Below are 15,767 nucleotides of genomic sequence, written 5' to 3'. Positions count from 1 at the left end.
TCAAGTTCTGGACAAGGGAGTAAGATTGGAGAAGCACATACAACTGCCTTCTTCCAGCTTTCCTGCTCCAGAGCCCAACCCAGCGCAGCCCCGCATCCACAGCCTCTCTCAGGGCCCTAGGAGTGGGGACAGGGAGCACCCTGAGATGACCTCAAAATTCCCAGCTGCCTGGTATGGTAAGTGTTCAGAGACTTCTTTCAAACGACATCCTTGTCTCAATCTAAGGCCACAGGAGAGGGGAAAATGTCAGGAAAGGTAGAGAGGCCATGCCTGCTCCAGGCTTCTGCTAAGGCAGGGAAGGGGACCCCAAGAAGTTTAGGGATATCCACCAGGGTTGGGCCCTTGGACAGGGTGACAGCAGGCAGAAGCTCTCCAGGAGGGGATGCAGCAGAGCAGGGTGAGGAGCACCATTAACTACCTAAAGGGCAGACCCATTCATTGCCATCCCAGAACCATGGAAGGGGGTCCTGGAAGGGCAGAAGCTAGATTTCAGAAAGAACATCCATTAACAAAGGATTCTGTGCCTGAGAGAGAAGGCTTGGGGTCTCCAGGCTGGAGGAGATGCTGGCTGGCCTGGAGGCCGGGGGGATGGCTGAGATGGTGCAGCCACATTACCAGTATGGTTCTCCTGTCTGTGGCCAAACCCAGTCAAGGACCCAGCAGTCTGGACCCCTATATCCTTAATGTTGTCTCAGCTTGGAGGCAGAGGGATGGACACTGTGGCCTCCTCCCATAAGCCTTCTGGGTTGCAGGAGAGAGTTGGCTGGGGAGAAGGAGCATCATTAATTCCCCCAAATATTTACAGTGTTCCTAGTGCTGGGCCTGCAGCCAAGGCCCTTGGGTCAGGCCCTGTGCTGTGTCCATTACTCATGTCTCACTCAGGCGAGCAGGCCTTGGACACAGGGAGGGGTGGCCAGAGGAGGCAGGAGCCTGGGAGGCGGTGCAGGAGAACAGTAGCCCGCTGCCTGCCCCGATCCCTCCCCCAGCCCACCCGCCTGGCAGGAATCTGGCTGCACCCCAGATGCTTATGGCCTGCTCTCCAACGAGAGGTAGAGAAGCAAAGGGCAGGGAGCAGTCTCTCTTGCCTTGCTCTTCCAGGCTCCTGAGATGGGGGTGGGAGCAGTCTCTCTTGACTCCCTGGCTCAGATTATCCAGCCACCAAGAATGGGGTCTCCCCCAGGGCCAGGCTGGGTCAGACAAGCTGCTGCCTGCCTTACATCCTGGGCGGGAAGCGGTCCCTAGAGGCAGAGCCGACAGGAAAAAATACTCAAGGAGCTTGACAGGAGTGGGGACACTGCCCTGGGCCCGCCAGCCACCTCCCAGAGCACACAGCCACATCCCACACCCAAACTACTGGAGGGTTTGGGGAGGCTGCGGCGGCCCCTGGACAATCAGCCCTGTGCTGCCCCTCCCAAGCTGGGCAGCCGGGCCCCACTCCCAGGACCCTGCCCAAGTCCCTCTTGGAGTCTTCTCCCCTGCTCCACCGACTCTGCCTCCATGACCCACCTCCTTCTCCTATTCCTGTCTCCCTCTGTCTCTCTGTCCCCCTCTTTCTTCATCTCTCATGTCTGCACAGACAGGCTGGGACAGGAATCCAGGTGCCACTCACTGAAAAGAGGTTTGGTGGGAGGAAGAGAACCAGGCCAGGTGAAGCAGTGGCTGACGTCCTTGGAGTGTCAAGAGCCCAGGCCCTCAGCCTTCCCTGCCCTTTGCAGGCCCTCACCCCCGCCCTGGGAGGTTTGGGGTGGAAACATAGGAACAAACAGCCTCCCTCTCCCCCTCGACGTGGTTTAAGCAGATAAACCTGGACTTCAACCAAGCCTCTCCTGAGTCGGTAAACACCTGCTCCCTTGCCCCATAAGGCACCTGAGGACAATGAGGGATACTGTCTCATCTGCCCCCTGGGGAGTCCTCATTCTGCCTCCAGGCCAGCCCAGGAGGGGCCGTCAGCCTGAGAGACTCTAGGCCCCTTGGGACAAAGGGCTCTTGTAAAGGACGGGACCCCTACTCACTCACCACCTCTCCTTCCCTGAACAGGACTTTCCAGGCTGGGACTGGATCACAGGGGAGGGTGGGAGCTGAGAGGCAGAGAGGGGTCCCAAATTCTTGCCATCCAGGATGGGGCAACCGGCTGGTCCTTCCACACCTTTTGCAAGTCCTGAGCCAGGGCAGGGAGGGCAGGTCCACCCTGGCATCAGGGCTTTGGAGGGCAGTGCGGCCATCATGGGAGAGCTAAACACCCCTGCCCAGCCCCAAGCTCTCCTTTTCCTCTCCCAGCTTCTGGAAGATCCTCTGTCTGTCCCTGGCTCCTACTCTCTGCCACCGTCTTTCCCTCCCTCAGCAAGTCTTCTAGGAGGCAGCAGGCTGCGGGGAGCCAATACTGCGGGCCAGGGAGATAAGCAGGGAGAAAAGTTTACCCACACGATCTCATTTGCCTCTCACCATTTGGATACTGCAGAGATTCTGAAGCCTTGGATTGGGCTGGACCTCACCTGTCATGGAGCTTTCCTAAGGAGAGCTTGGGGCTGGGCAGAGGTGCATGGAGCTCTTCTCTGGTTGGCCTAAGTGCTGGTGAGCAGCTACCCTGCTCAAAGTCCATGTGAGGCTCCCTGAGGAGGACAGCCTGCAGAGCCCATCCACCCTGCTACTCAGATACCAGTCAGTGCTCGGGGGAGACAGGCAGGGCAGGGCCCCACTCAGGCTGGGAGACAGGACTCGGTATGGTCTGTGTGCTGGGGGTTTGGGGATGGAGATGAGGAAGGAGACAGCCTCTTTGATAAGGACATCTGGGAAGGCTGGCTGGAGGAGGTGGCATTTGGAGATAAGCCTTGATGAGGAGGGTTCCATCAAAGCAGTCTCCCATTTCTCTTAGGGGCTATGTTCACCACTGCTCCTCCCCCAGCCTGGAGCCTCCTTCACCACCAGGAGCAAAGCAGCTCCTAGCACTCCTGCCAGCTCCCCCAGAGTGCTGGCCTCTTCTCCCCCTAGCCCATGACCTCCCAGCTGTGCAGCTTTGGGTATGTGGTGGAGCCTCTCCAGGCCTCAGCTGTGCACTACAGTCACTAAAGTGCCACCTCCTGCAGTTTTCCTGCTGGTGGACTGCGGTCATGCTGGCGACAGCTCAGTCAGAGGTGAGGCCCAGCCCGATCAAAGCCTTCAGAATCTTTGCCGCCTCCAAATGGTGAGAGGCAGATGATATTATGGGTAAACCTCTTTCTCCCCCCTCACCTCCCTGGCCTTCAGTATCAGCTGCTCCTTGATGTGTTGCAATCAGCAGGCCACTAGTTCCTGGCTGCTCAGGGCCAGATGATTCTATCCTTGGGGACTGGGACCTGCGTGGAATCCCTTGCCTCTTTGGGGGTCAGAATCCTTCCATCCAAGGACAAGTCTGGGTGGGGAATGGGTGCGGTGGGGAGAGCTCTCCTTCAAGCCTCCAGATGTCAGTAAGGAAAATCACCATGGCTTTTTCTAGCCACTTCGGCCTTTGGCCTCCAACATTCTCCATGAGTTTGTGTTCATGTCTGGCCAGCGGGGCTGACCTTCTGCAGCCCTGAGCTAGTGTGGGCAGGGGCTTGGAGAAAGTTTGCTGGGCTAGGTTGGCCCTAAACCACATCTAATTTCCCCTGCTGCTTTTATGGGAAAACCAAGGCTCCGTCACCTGGGCACCTGAGTCCTCCAAACCTGCAGGCTCTCCTTCCACCCTCACATTTAGAAGACACATCCAGGCCAGGCGCAGTGGGAATCCCAGCATTTTGGGAGGCCAAGGCGGGCGGATCACTTGAGGTCTGGAGTTCGAAGTCAGGAGTTTGAGATCAGCCTGGCCAACATGGCGAAACCTCGTCTCTACTAACAATACAAAAATTAGCCAGGCATGGTGGCGGGTGGCTGTAGTCCCAGCTACTTAGGAGGCTGAGGCAGAAGAATCACTTGAACAAGGGAGGTGGAGGTTGCAGTGAGCTGACATTGTGCCACTGCACTCCAACCTTGGTGACAGAGTGAGAGTCTGGCTCAAAAAAAACAACACATACTCGAGTGGCGTTGAGTGTTGCCCTCACCCCAGCCTCCCTGACCTGTCCTTGCTGCATTCCCACTGCCCTCTGCCTCTCACCTGTGGGCTGTTTGCTCTGAACTGTGTCAGCCCAGGTGTGGAATGCAGCCCCCCTTCCCTTTAATTCCTCCCTAAATACTCTTCACCCAAGGCAGAGAGGGTGGGGGATCATTCCTGAGGGATGGGGGTGATGGAGAAGAAGGGGCTACTTTTCCACCCAGCTCCCAAGCCCATGTTTCCACCTCCCTCTGGTTGCCTACCACTTATTGTCTTGGTTTTCAATCTCTCTTCGTCTCTATCTCTATCTGTCTGTCTCTCTCTCTCCACATCTATCCTCAGGAATTCTCTCCTGAGTGGTCTCCTGAAACCGAGAGTTCTCCCAAGCTATTAGCTAGATAGATCCTTTCTCTCTCTCTCTCTCTCTCTCTGTTTCACATCCCAAGAGAGCCCAGCAAGGTATTTCCTAGTTCTGCTGCCAGCTTTTGCAATAACGTGTGCGTGTGCATGTGTGTGCGCATGTGTGTGTGCGTGTGTGTGCGCATGTGTGTGTGTTTTCTATTTCACACAGTTGGGGAAAATAAACCCCAGAAAGAGATCACTTGCCCAGAACCTTACAGAGTGAGGAATGAAGAAGGAATAAGAACCTAAGACTTTTAACTTCCTGCGTAAGAACTGCGTGACTCTGGGCAAGTTAATGAGTCTCTCTGGGCCACCATTTTATTTTATTTTAATGGAAATATTTAATTGAAGTGTAACACATAGACAGAAAAGTGGATGGATTTTCACCAAATGGACACAGCTGTGTAACAAGAACCCAGGTTGGGAAATAAAATATTTCCAGCATCCCCCAAGCCCTTTTATATCTCCTCCCAATTTCTTCCTTCTTAGAAGGTAGCAATCATCTTGACTTCTACCACCATAGGTTTGTTTTGCTGGTTTTTGAACTTTTGATCAGCAGAATCATAGAATATGTGTTCTTTTGTGTCTGGCAGTTTTTGCTCAACATTAAGCCTATGACATTCGCCCATCTTGTTTCTTGTACTTACAGTTTGTTTCTTTGCAATTCTGGACACCCTTGTATGAATATACCACCATTTATTTATTCATTCTGTTGCTGATGGACATCTGGATTTTTTCAGTTTAGGACTGTTGACAATAGTGCTGTGGTGAACATTCTTTTGCATGTTTTTTGGGGCACAATGAATACTTTTCTGTTGGATACATGCCCAGATATGGACTTGCTAGTCATAGGGGCTGCGTATGCTCAGCTTTAGTTGGTGCTGTCATAAAGTTTTCCAAAGTGGTTGTGCCAACCCATGCTCCTGCCAGCTGGTACAAGAGCCCTATTTGCTGCACACCCCTGCCAATCTTCAGAAGTCAGTCTTTTTCATTTTAGTTCATTGTAGCTTTTGCATTTCCCTAGTGACTTATGATATCGAGCATCTTTCCATATGACTACAGGGCATTTGGAAAGCCTTATTGTGGCAGGGTTGTTCACGTTGCCTGCCCATTTCTATTGAGTTATCTCTCTCTTTCCTATCGATCTATTAGTGTTCTTTATATGCTCTGGATACAAGCCTTTTGTGGTGCAAATTTCTCCTGCAACTCTGCAGCTTTCCTTTTCACTTTCTTTTTATTTATTTATTTATTTATTTATTTTTTGAGACAGAGTTTCGCTTTTGTTGCCCAGGCTGAAGTGCAATGGCGCGATCTTGGCTAACTGCAACCTCTACCTCCCAGGTTCAAGGAGGTCCTGCCTCAGCCTCCCAAGTAGCTGGGATTACAGGCATGCACCACCACGCCCAGCTAATTTTGTATTTTTAGTAGAGATGGGGTTTCACCATGTTGGTCAGGCTGGTCTCGAACTCCTGACCTCAGGTGATCCACCTGCCTTGCTCCCAAAGTGCTGGGATTACAGGCCTGAGCCACCATGCCCGGCCCCTTTTCACTTTCTTAATGGTGACTTTTGATCAACAGAAGTTCTAACTTTATTTTATTTTGATTATAAAGATAGGGTCTTGCTCTCTCACCCAGGCTGGAGTGCTGCGGCACAATCATAGCTCACTGCAGCCTTGAACTCCTGGCCTCGGGTAATCCTTCTGACTCAATCTCCCAAGTAGCTGGGACTATAGGCACACACCACAGTGCCTGGCTTAGAAGTTCTAAATTTCATGGAGAATAATTTATCAAGTTTTTTTTCTTTATGGCTAGAACTTTTTGTGTCCTGTTTAGGAAATTTAGCTACCCAGAAGGCTGAGGCAGGAGGATCGCTTGAGCCCAGGAGTTCGAGACCAGCCTGAGCAATGTGGTGAAATCCAGTCTTCACAAAAAAAAAAAATACAAAAATTAGCCTGGCATGGTGGCATCTGCCTATAGTCCCAGCTACTCAGGAGGCTGAGGTAGAGGTGGAAAGATTGCGTGAGCCTGGGAGGTTGATGCTGCAGCGAGCTAGGATTGCACTAATGCACTCCAGCCTGGGTGACAGAGCAAGACCCTATCTCAAAAAACAAACAAACAAACAAACAACAACAAAATTTTGCCTACCCAAGGTCATGAATATATTCTGTTTTTTTCTAGTGGTTTTACCTTTTATATTTAGATATATATTCCATCTAGAATTTTATGTTTGTGTATGATGTGACATAGGGATCAAGATACCTTTTTTCCACATGAATATCCAATTGCCCAGCACCATTTATTGGAAAGACTATCCTTTCCCCAGTATAGCTGAGCAGTATCATCTTTGTTAGAAATCAAATAATCACATCTGGGTGGATTCACTTCAAGGCTCTCTATTCTGTCCCACAGGCTCTCTATTCTGTCCTTGCACTAATACCATGTTGTCTCAATATCTAGTATTGGAAGTCTTAGAGCTGTGCTCTACTTGAAGAAAGTCTTGGCTATTCTTGATCGTTTCCATTTCCATACAAATTTAATTTTAGAATCAACTTATCGATTTCTGCACACACACACACACACACACACATACACACACACACACATTCCTGCCAGGATTTCGATTGGAATTGCATTGAATCTATAGATTGATTTGGGGAGGATTTACAAGGTGGAGATTTCCAATCCATGAACACTAATTTAGATTATCTTTGAATTTTTTTATTTTTTGAGGCAAGATCTTACTCTGTCACCCAGGCTGGACTGTAGTGGCACAGTCATGGCTCACTGCAGCCTCGGCCTCCTGCGCTGAAGTGATTTTCCCATCTCAGCCTCTTACAGGCACACGCCACCACACCAGACTAATTTTTCTATTTTTTGTGGAGATGGGGTTTCACTGTGTTGCACAGGCTGGTCACAAACTCCTGGGCTCAAGTGATCTGCCCGCCTCCACCTCCCAAAGGGTTAGGATTATAGGCATGAGCCACCATGCCTGGCCTAGATATTTTTAAGTATTTATCAAAGATGTTTTGAAGTTTTCTGTGTAGTGAGGGAGCTTTCACTGTTTGGGTTAGATTTATTTTTAGGTATTTGATATTTTTATGGTGTATAAATGATGTTGTCCTTTTAATTCCTTTCCCTAATTGTACATTGGTAGAAAAACATTTGATTGGTTCCTTTTTTTTTTTTTCACTTTTAGAGACAGGGTCTCACTATGTTGCCCAGGCTGGACTCAAACTCTTAGGCTCAAGGAATCCTCCTGCCTCAGCCTCTCTACTAGCTGGGACCACAGACGTGGGTTACCACATCTGGCTTAGTAATTCTAATTTCAATGGAGAAAAATTTATCAAGTTTTTTCCTTTATGGTTAGTACTTTCTGTGTCCTATTTAGGAAACCTTGTTATTCAGGAGGCTGAGGCAGGAGGATTGCTTGAGCCCAGGAGTCCAAGGCCAGCCTGGGCAACATAGTGAGACCTCATCTCTATTTAAAGGAAAAAAAAAAAAGAAATCTTTGCCTACCCCAGCAACATTTGATTTTTTATACTGATTTTGTATCCAGTGAGCTTACTCAATTTACTTATTTATTCTAATAGCTTGTCTGTATATTTTGGGGGATTTTGTCTATGGACCGTTATGTCATCTAAATACTGGCAGTTTTCTTTCTCCCTTTACAATTCTCACAATGTTTCTTGTGCCTTATTCCCTTGCCTGAGGCCTCCCTTGTAGGGTAGTGCTGGATGGAGTGGTAACAGTGGGCTCCTCAGCTGCCTCCTGATCGTAGTAGAAAGCTTTGAATATTTCACCACTGAACCTAATGGAGTGTGTGTGTGTATTTCAGATAATCTTCATAGTACTACTTTTTCAGACATACCTTGCTGATAAGGGAAGGGTCTGAGGGGCTGAGGTAGGGAGCACTGGTTTGAGGTTGAGGAACCCCTGGGAGTGGCCTGCACCTTGCTCAATTAAAAAGCAAAACAGGGCTGGGCATGGTGGCTCACGCCTGTAATCCCAGCACTTTGTGAGGCTGAGAACGGCAAATCACTTGAGGCCAAGAGTTCGAGACCAGCCTGGCCAACGTGGCGAATCCCCGTCTCTACTAAAAATACAAAAATTAGCTGGGCATCGTGTACTTGTAGTCCCAGCTACTCCGGAGGCTGAGAGGCACAAGAATCGCTTGAGCCCAGGAGGCGGAGGTTGCAGTGAGCTGAGATTGCATCACTGCACTCCAACTGGGGAACAGAGTGAGACTCCATCTCAAAAAAAAAAAAAAAAAAAAAGCAAAGCAGAAGCTGGACCCTGCCTATAATCCCAGCACTTTGGGAGGCCAAGGTGGGAGGATCACTTGAGCCCAGTAGCTCAGGGCTGCAGTCAGCTATGATGGCACCACTGCATTCCAGCCTGGGCAACAGAGCAAGACTCCATCTCTTAAAAATAAAAATAGAAATAAACAGGCCGGGGCGGTGGCTCATGCCTGTAATCCCAGCACTTTGGGAGGCCAAGGCGGGCAGATCACAAGGGCAGGAGTTCTAGACCAGCCTGGCCAATACAGTGAAACCCCGTCTCTACTAAAAATGCAAAAAATTAGCTGGGCGTGGTGGCAGGTGCCTGTAATCCCAGCTACTCGGGAGGCTGAGGCAGGAGAATCGTTTGAACCTGGGGGGCAGAGGTTGCAGTGAGCCAAGATTGTGCCACTACACTCCAGCCTGGGCGACAGAGTAAGACTCTGTCTCAAAAATAAATAAATAAATAAATAAAAATTAAAAAAAAGAAAAGAAACAAAACAGAGTTGTCTCCAAAGGGGAACACCTCTCTGGCGACTCCCTTTATGTCCTCCATCAGAACCTGGTCAGAACATCTGTCTGGTCTGGGGCTGCTGGGTATCCCCTTTGGCTCTGGAGCATGAGGCTACCGGTCCATTCCTGTCATTCCCCCGGGCGCTGAGGCTCAGAGCAGGGTGGTGACTAGCTTAGGTCCCACAGCAAGTGAGTGGCAGAGCCAGGACTGGAACTCGAGGTTCCTGGAGCCCAGCTCCACTTCGGCCACCGCACTGTGGTCAGGAGCTGGGAGGTGACCAGAGGGCAGAGGGAGGGGCATGTAGGTATTTCAGGAACGGGACAACTTTGTGCAGGTACTGGACCCTATGCCCACAGATGTGCGTAAAGAAGATAGGTGGGCAGCCCCTCCTCCAGCAAGAGAGGAGCAGCGTCCAGGTGGGGTGGGAGGCAGGTGAGCAGCTGACCCTCAAATCTAGTCCTGCGCCATTTGGAAGGAGGATTTGGGGAGAAATCTCCCCAGGGCAGCATGGAGACCTAGACCATCGGGGTTTGCTCCATCCCCACTAAGGCTCTTGGGAAGAGCTTAGAGATCAGGACTGGGACCCTGGGAGCCCAGTGCTCCCAGGAGGAGCCCATGGCCAGAGAGGGCAAGTCCTGGATGCACAAGGAGATGGCGCAGAGCTGTGGCCATACCAAACCCAGGGTGCTTGGCTGTCTAGGACAGGAACAGTGGCCCTGTGTAGAACCCAGCCTGGTCTCCCCAATTCTCACCACAGACTCCAGGATGACAGAGAGGAGAGGGCTGAGCGAGAGAGGAGAAAATGGAGGGAAGGACGGGTCAGAAAAGGGAAGACAGCCCTGAGAGGTGGGAGCTAGACAGGGGGTCCAAGGTGTGAGGGGCCAGGAGGCACATGGAGGGGAGCTTAGCCCAGGCGGGGAGGGTAGGGATGAAGCAAACCCAGACACAGGATGTCAGAGGCAAGCGGCATTCTTCCTCCCTGGCCAGCCCCTCCTCCACCCTGCCCACTGGGAATGTGCGGAATGTGATGAGCCGGTAGGATCAGGACTCCCACTCCACCTGGCACAGTGCGCGGCGGGGCGCTATGCCATCCCCACGTATCACAGGGGGGTTTCTTGGGGGTGGGGTGGGAGAGATTTCAATGGACATTACCCTAATATAGAAACTGTGTGGAAGGTCTTGGGGAGGGGTGCCACTCCTGTGGGCCAGATGCCAGGGCTGTGGGCATGACCAGATGCTTTCCTGTTGAGCTGCTGTGAGTCAGAAGGCACGGGGCCCGGGTTGGTAGTTGGGGTGGGGGGCAGTGTTCCCAGTTGCCAGGGAAGCTGGGGCAGCAGGAGAGGGGAGGAGGGAAGCAATACAGAGGGGCAGCTGACACTCTCCTGGAGGACTGGGCACTGCAGCTGCTGGCCAAGGAAGTCCTCTGGGGACCCCAAAAAATGACTCCACCCCTGCTGGATTTAGAGTCCCATGGAGCAAACTGGGGCTCCTATGGTCCTCACTGCAGCGGGTCCAGGGGCTCCACCAATTCCACGCAGGGCAGTCTTGGGGTGCGTGGGCACGCTCTGTGTCCTGCAGCATCCACGCCTGCCCCGCCCTCCCATAGATGCTCGTGGCCCTCCTCTTTGCACAGCTGCATTCACTCCCCTTCCTTGAGTGATGCAGCCCACCTTTGTTGAGGCTTGCTCTGTGGCAGGCACTGTGCAAGGTCCTGGGGCTTCAACAGTGAATCAGCTGAGGTCCCTGCCCTCCTGGGGCTATGCGTCATGTGGGGACAGAGCCAACAGCCAAGACATGGATGCTTCTGGCTGAACGCTGGCCTCACAGCCGGAAGCAGGGGAGCGGCAGGAGCAAGGCTTGAGGAAAGCAGAAGGGGTCCGGTGACCCTGAGGCCCCGGGACCCAGTCCTGTTCCAGGGATCCACTTTCTGCCCTGGAGAGGTACACGTCTGAGAAACGCTGCAGAACAGAGCAGAGGGAAGGGAGAAGGGGGGCAGAGGGGTGGACTCGCGGTTTGAGGTTGAGCCTGGTTGGAGGAAGAACAGAGACGGAGAAAACCTCAGCCCCAGGGACCACTGTGCGGCTACACCTGAGCCCCACTGCGGGCGGCCTGAGCCCAGCATGGGAGGCCAGCCAAACCTCTCTCAGGGCCCACTGCCCGCTGGCTCCGCGGCAGAACGGAGGGCAGGGGGCGCTAGCCCGAGTGGCTGCCGTGGGATCCGATCCAGGCAGCAGGCCCCGCCAGCTGCAGGCCTGACCCACAGGTACCTGGCCACCATGGCCCACTCTGGTCCGGGCACCCCCGCGGGGCTGCTGAGCAGGGAGGGCCCTGTGAGGTGCCCACAACAGCCACCTCTTCTGGGCCAATTTTGGTTCCTCCTCACACTTAGCATAATGCCTGCTGGCACAAATGAGTCAAAAATGCTTGGGGGGAATCAAAACTATGAATGAATGACGATTGAATAAATAAATAATGGATGGATAAACAAATCCATCAACCAACCAGTTATCGGAGTTCCAGCAGCCAATCCTTCAGAAATGGGCATGCTTGCCACCTGGTGGCGACTGCGCTAACTGCAGCCATGGTCAGGGCCAGCATCACCGGTCACCACACAGCAGAAGCCTGGGCTGCCACCACCAAGGCGGATCCCGGGGTCACCCTGTTCCTCCTCCTGCCTCTCAGCCATGCTGCCTTATTTTCCAGCACACTTAAGCAATTTTCTGTTATGTTTGAAAACCCTCTTAGGTAAGAGATTCCTTCCTCGCCTGTGCCCTTTGGAAACTCCTACCTATGCCCTGACCTTTGTTTTCGTCTGGTTCTCTTTTGTCCTCCAGGCAGAAAGAGCATGAGCGCCTCCTTCCCCTCACCCGGACAGGAACGTCAGCCTGGCAAGAGTCAGACCCTGGACCGGACAGGCAGGAATTCTGTCTGTCCTTCCCTGTCTCTTCCCCAACTTCTAAATATGTTAAGTCGGTTGGTTTGTCTCAGGGTGGGTCCTTCACTCCTGCTTCTGAATTCGTGTGAAGACACTTGGCCTGCTGGCTCCAGGCAGTCCCCATGGGCACCCAGGGCCCAGAGCCACACTCTGCCATTTAGAGCAGGACAGCAGTGAGGACCCACCACGGCCAGCAGTGAACACAACAGCTCTAATACAGGGAAATACCCTGGCCTGGAGACGGGAGACAGCATTATGTGGCTTTGGACAGGTCACAGGCCCCCTCTAGGCCTCAGTTCCCCCATCTGTGTAACCGGGGGTAACTCTGGTTCTGGCATTCCGTGGCTCTGCCTCTCCATGCCTGGCTGACGTCCACAGTGTTTCTTCCCTCCTTTTCACAGGTCCGGGCTTCACAGCTGCCCTCACTCCCCCTTGTCCTGCTCTCTAGCCCCAGGGCCAGCTGTAAAACACATGGTGGCTTTCAGGCATCCCTTTACTTTGTGTCCCTGTAAGGGGGGATCCCAGGTGTGGTGAGATCACTGGTTGCCTATCCCTGACATCCATTCCCCCTTCATTGTTAGTTATAGAACCCCACTTTCATGTGGGGCAGCGGGAGCCTCCAGGTCCCCAAAGGGGAAGCCCATGATTGATCACAGACCCATCTCCATGTGACTCTTTCTCCCCTGCTCTATTTGAGGACCCTGTGGCCCAGTCTGGTTGACACATAAAATTTAAGCATCACAGCTGGGTGTGGTGGCTCATACCTGTAATCCCAAGCACTTTGGGTGGCTGAGGCAGGTGGATCACTTGAGGTCACGAGTTTGAGACCAGCCTGGCCAACACAGTGAAATCCCGTTTCTACTAAAATTACAAAAAATTAGCTGGGAGTGGTGGTGCGTGCCTGTAATCCCAGCACTTTGGGAGGTCGAGGCAGGAGGATTGCCTGAGCCCAGGAGTTCATGACCAGCTTTGGCAACATAGCAAGATCCTGTCCGGAAAAAAAATACATATATATATCTAAATTTTCTCTCTCTATATATATTTCTTTCTATATATATATATATATATTCTCTCTCTCTCCATATATATATATATATATATATATACACACACACACACATATATATACACATATATACACACACGGGGCATCTAGCTACAGCCTTGGTTACCAGGAAGACAGTGGGTACTTGTTAGAGTTAGCTGCTGTGATGAACTCTCTCTCTATATATGTGTGTGTGTTTACATACATGTGTACAGGTATACATGCATACATGTATACATACCTGTATACATGTATACATACATATATGCATGCATGTATGTATATGCATGCGTGTATGCATGTGTGTGTGCATGTATGCATGTTGCATATGTATGCATACATGCATGTATGCATGTTGCATATGTATGCATACATGCATGTATGCATGTTGCATATGTATGCATACATGCATGTATGCATGTTGCATATGTATGCATACATGCATGTATGCATGTTGCATATGTATGCATACATGCATGTATGCATGTTGCATATGTATGCATACATGCATGTTGAATGTACACATGTATGGATGCATGCATGTTGAATGTACACGTGTATGGATGCATGCATGTATAGATGCATGTATGTATGCACACACATATGCATGCATGTATGGATGCATGTGTGCGTGCATGTGTACATGTATGTATACATGTATGGATGCATGTGTGGATGCATGTATGTATACATGCATGGATGCACACATACATGTATGTATACATGTATGCGTCTATGCATGTATACATGTGTGGATGCATGGGCACATATGTATGTATGCATGTATGCATGCATGTATGGATGCATGTACGTATACATGCATAAATGCGTGCACACATACATGCATACATGCGGGCATGCATACATGAAGACATGCAGACATGCAGACATACATGCATCCATGCATGCATACATGTATGCATACACATATGTGTACATGGATAATGCATACATACATGCATACACGCATCCATACATTGTACATATGTGTGCACACATGCATGCATACATGCAGACATGCATTCATATACATACGTGCATACATGCATGCATACATGTATGCATGTGCGCACACACGTGTATGTACACATGTGTATACATGCATGCACGCATGTATCCACATATACATACATGTATGTATGCATGTACGCATGTTTGCATGTATACATGTGTGCATGCATTTACATGCATGCATGCATACATACATGCATGTGTGTATGCATACATGTATGTCTACATGCATGCATGTATACACCTATGCATACATGTATGTATACATAGATGTGTGTATACACATACATACATGTATGTACGCATACATATGTGTACATACATGTATGTATACACATATGCGTACATATATGCATGCATAAATATATGTATGCATGCATACATACACGTAAATGCATGTATGTATACACACATGCATATGTATGAGCATGCATACATACATGTATATGCACACATGTGTATGTATGCATGCGTGTATATGCACATACACATGTGTGTATGCAAACATGTATGTATGCATGTATGCATGTGTGGATACATACATGTACGTGTGCCCTACATACATATATGTATGCATGCGTGTATGCATGTGTGTATACATACATGTAGATATGCATGTGTGCGTGTGTGTACATACATGTATGTATGCATGTGTGTATACACATATGTGTATATATGTATATGTTATATATGTATATGCACAATTATATATGTATACATATATACACATATATACATACGTATGTATAGAGTTCATCACAGCAACTGACAAGTATATGTATATATACACATAGTTATATGTATACATATATACACGTATATGTATACATATATACACGTATATGTATACATGTACACATATGTTTACACATACATGCATACATGCATACATACGTGTGTATGCATACATGCACACATACACGTGTGTATATACACATGCACTCATGCGTGTGTACATGTATGTACACACATGCATACATACATGCATGTATACAAACATATGTGCATGCACATATACATACATGTATGCATAATACATATGTGTATATACATGTATTATGCATATATGCACATATACATATACAGGTATGTATGCATGTATGCATATATGTATATACATGTATGCATGTATGCATGCATATGTGCATGTGTGTACATACATGCATGTATGCATGTGTGCATACACATATATGTGTATGTGTGTACATATATACGTGTATATGTATACATATATGTGTATATGTATACATACCTATATGTGTATATATGTATACATATATGTATATATAAGTGTATATATCCATATACTTGTCAGAGTTAGTTGCTGTGATGAACTCTATATATACGTATGTATATATGTGTTATATATGTATATATACATATATAACTTGTGTATATATACATATATAACACATACATATATAGATACACACACATATATATAGAGAGAGATAGAGGCAGAGAGAGAGAGAGAGTTCACAGCAACTAATTCTGACAAGTACCCACCATCTTCCTGGGAACCAAGGCTGTAGATAGAT

Source organism: Pan paniscus, chromosome 19, assembly GCF_029289425.2.
Source record: "Pan paniscus chromosome 19, NHGRI_mPanPan1-v2.0_pri, whole genome shotgun sequence".
Taxonomy (NCBI): domain Eukaryota; kingdom Metazoa; phylum Chordata; class Mammalia; order Primates; family Hominidae; genus Pan; species Pan paniscus.
Note: the sequence above shows the minus strand (reverse complement) of the source record.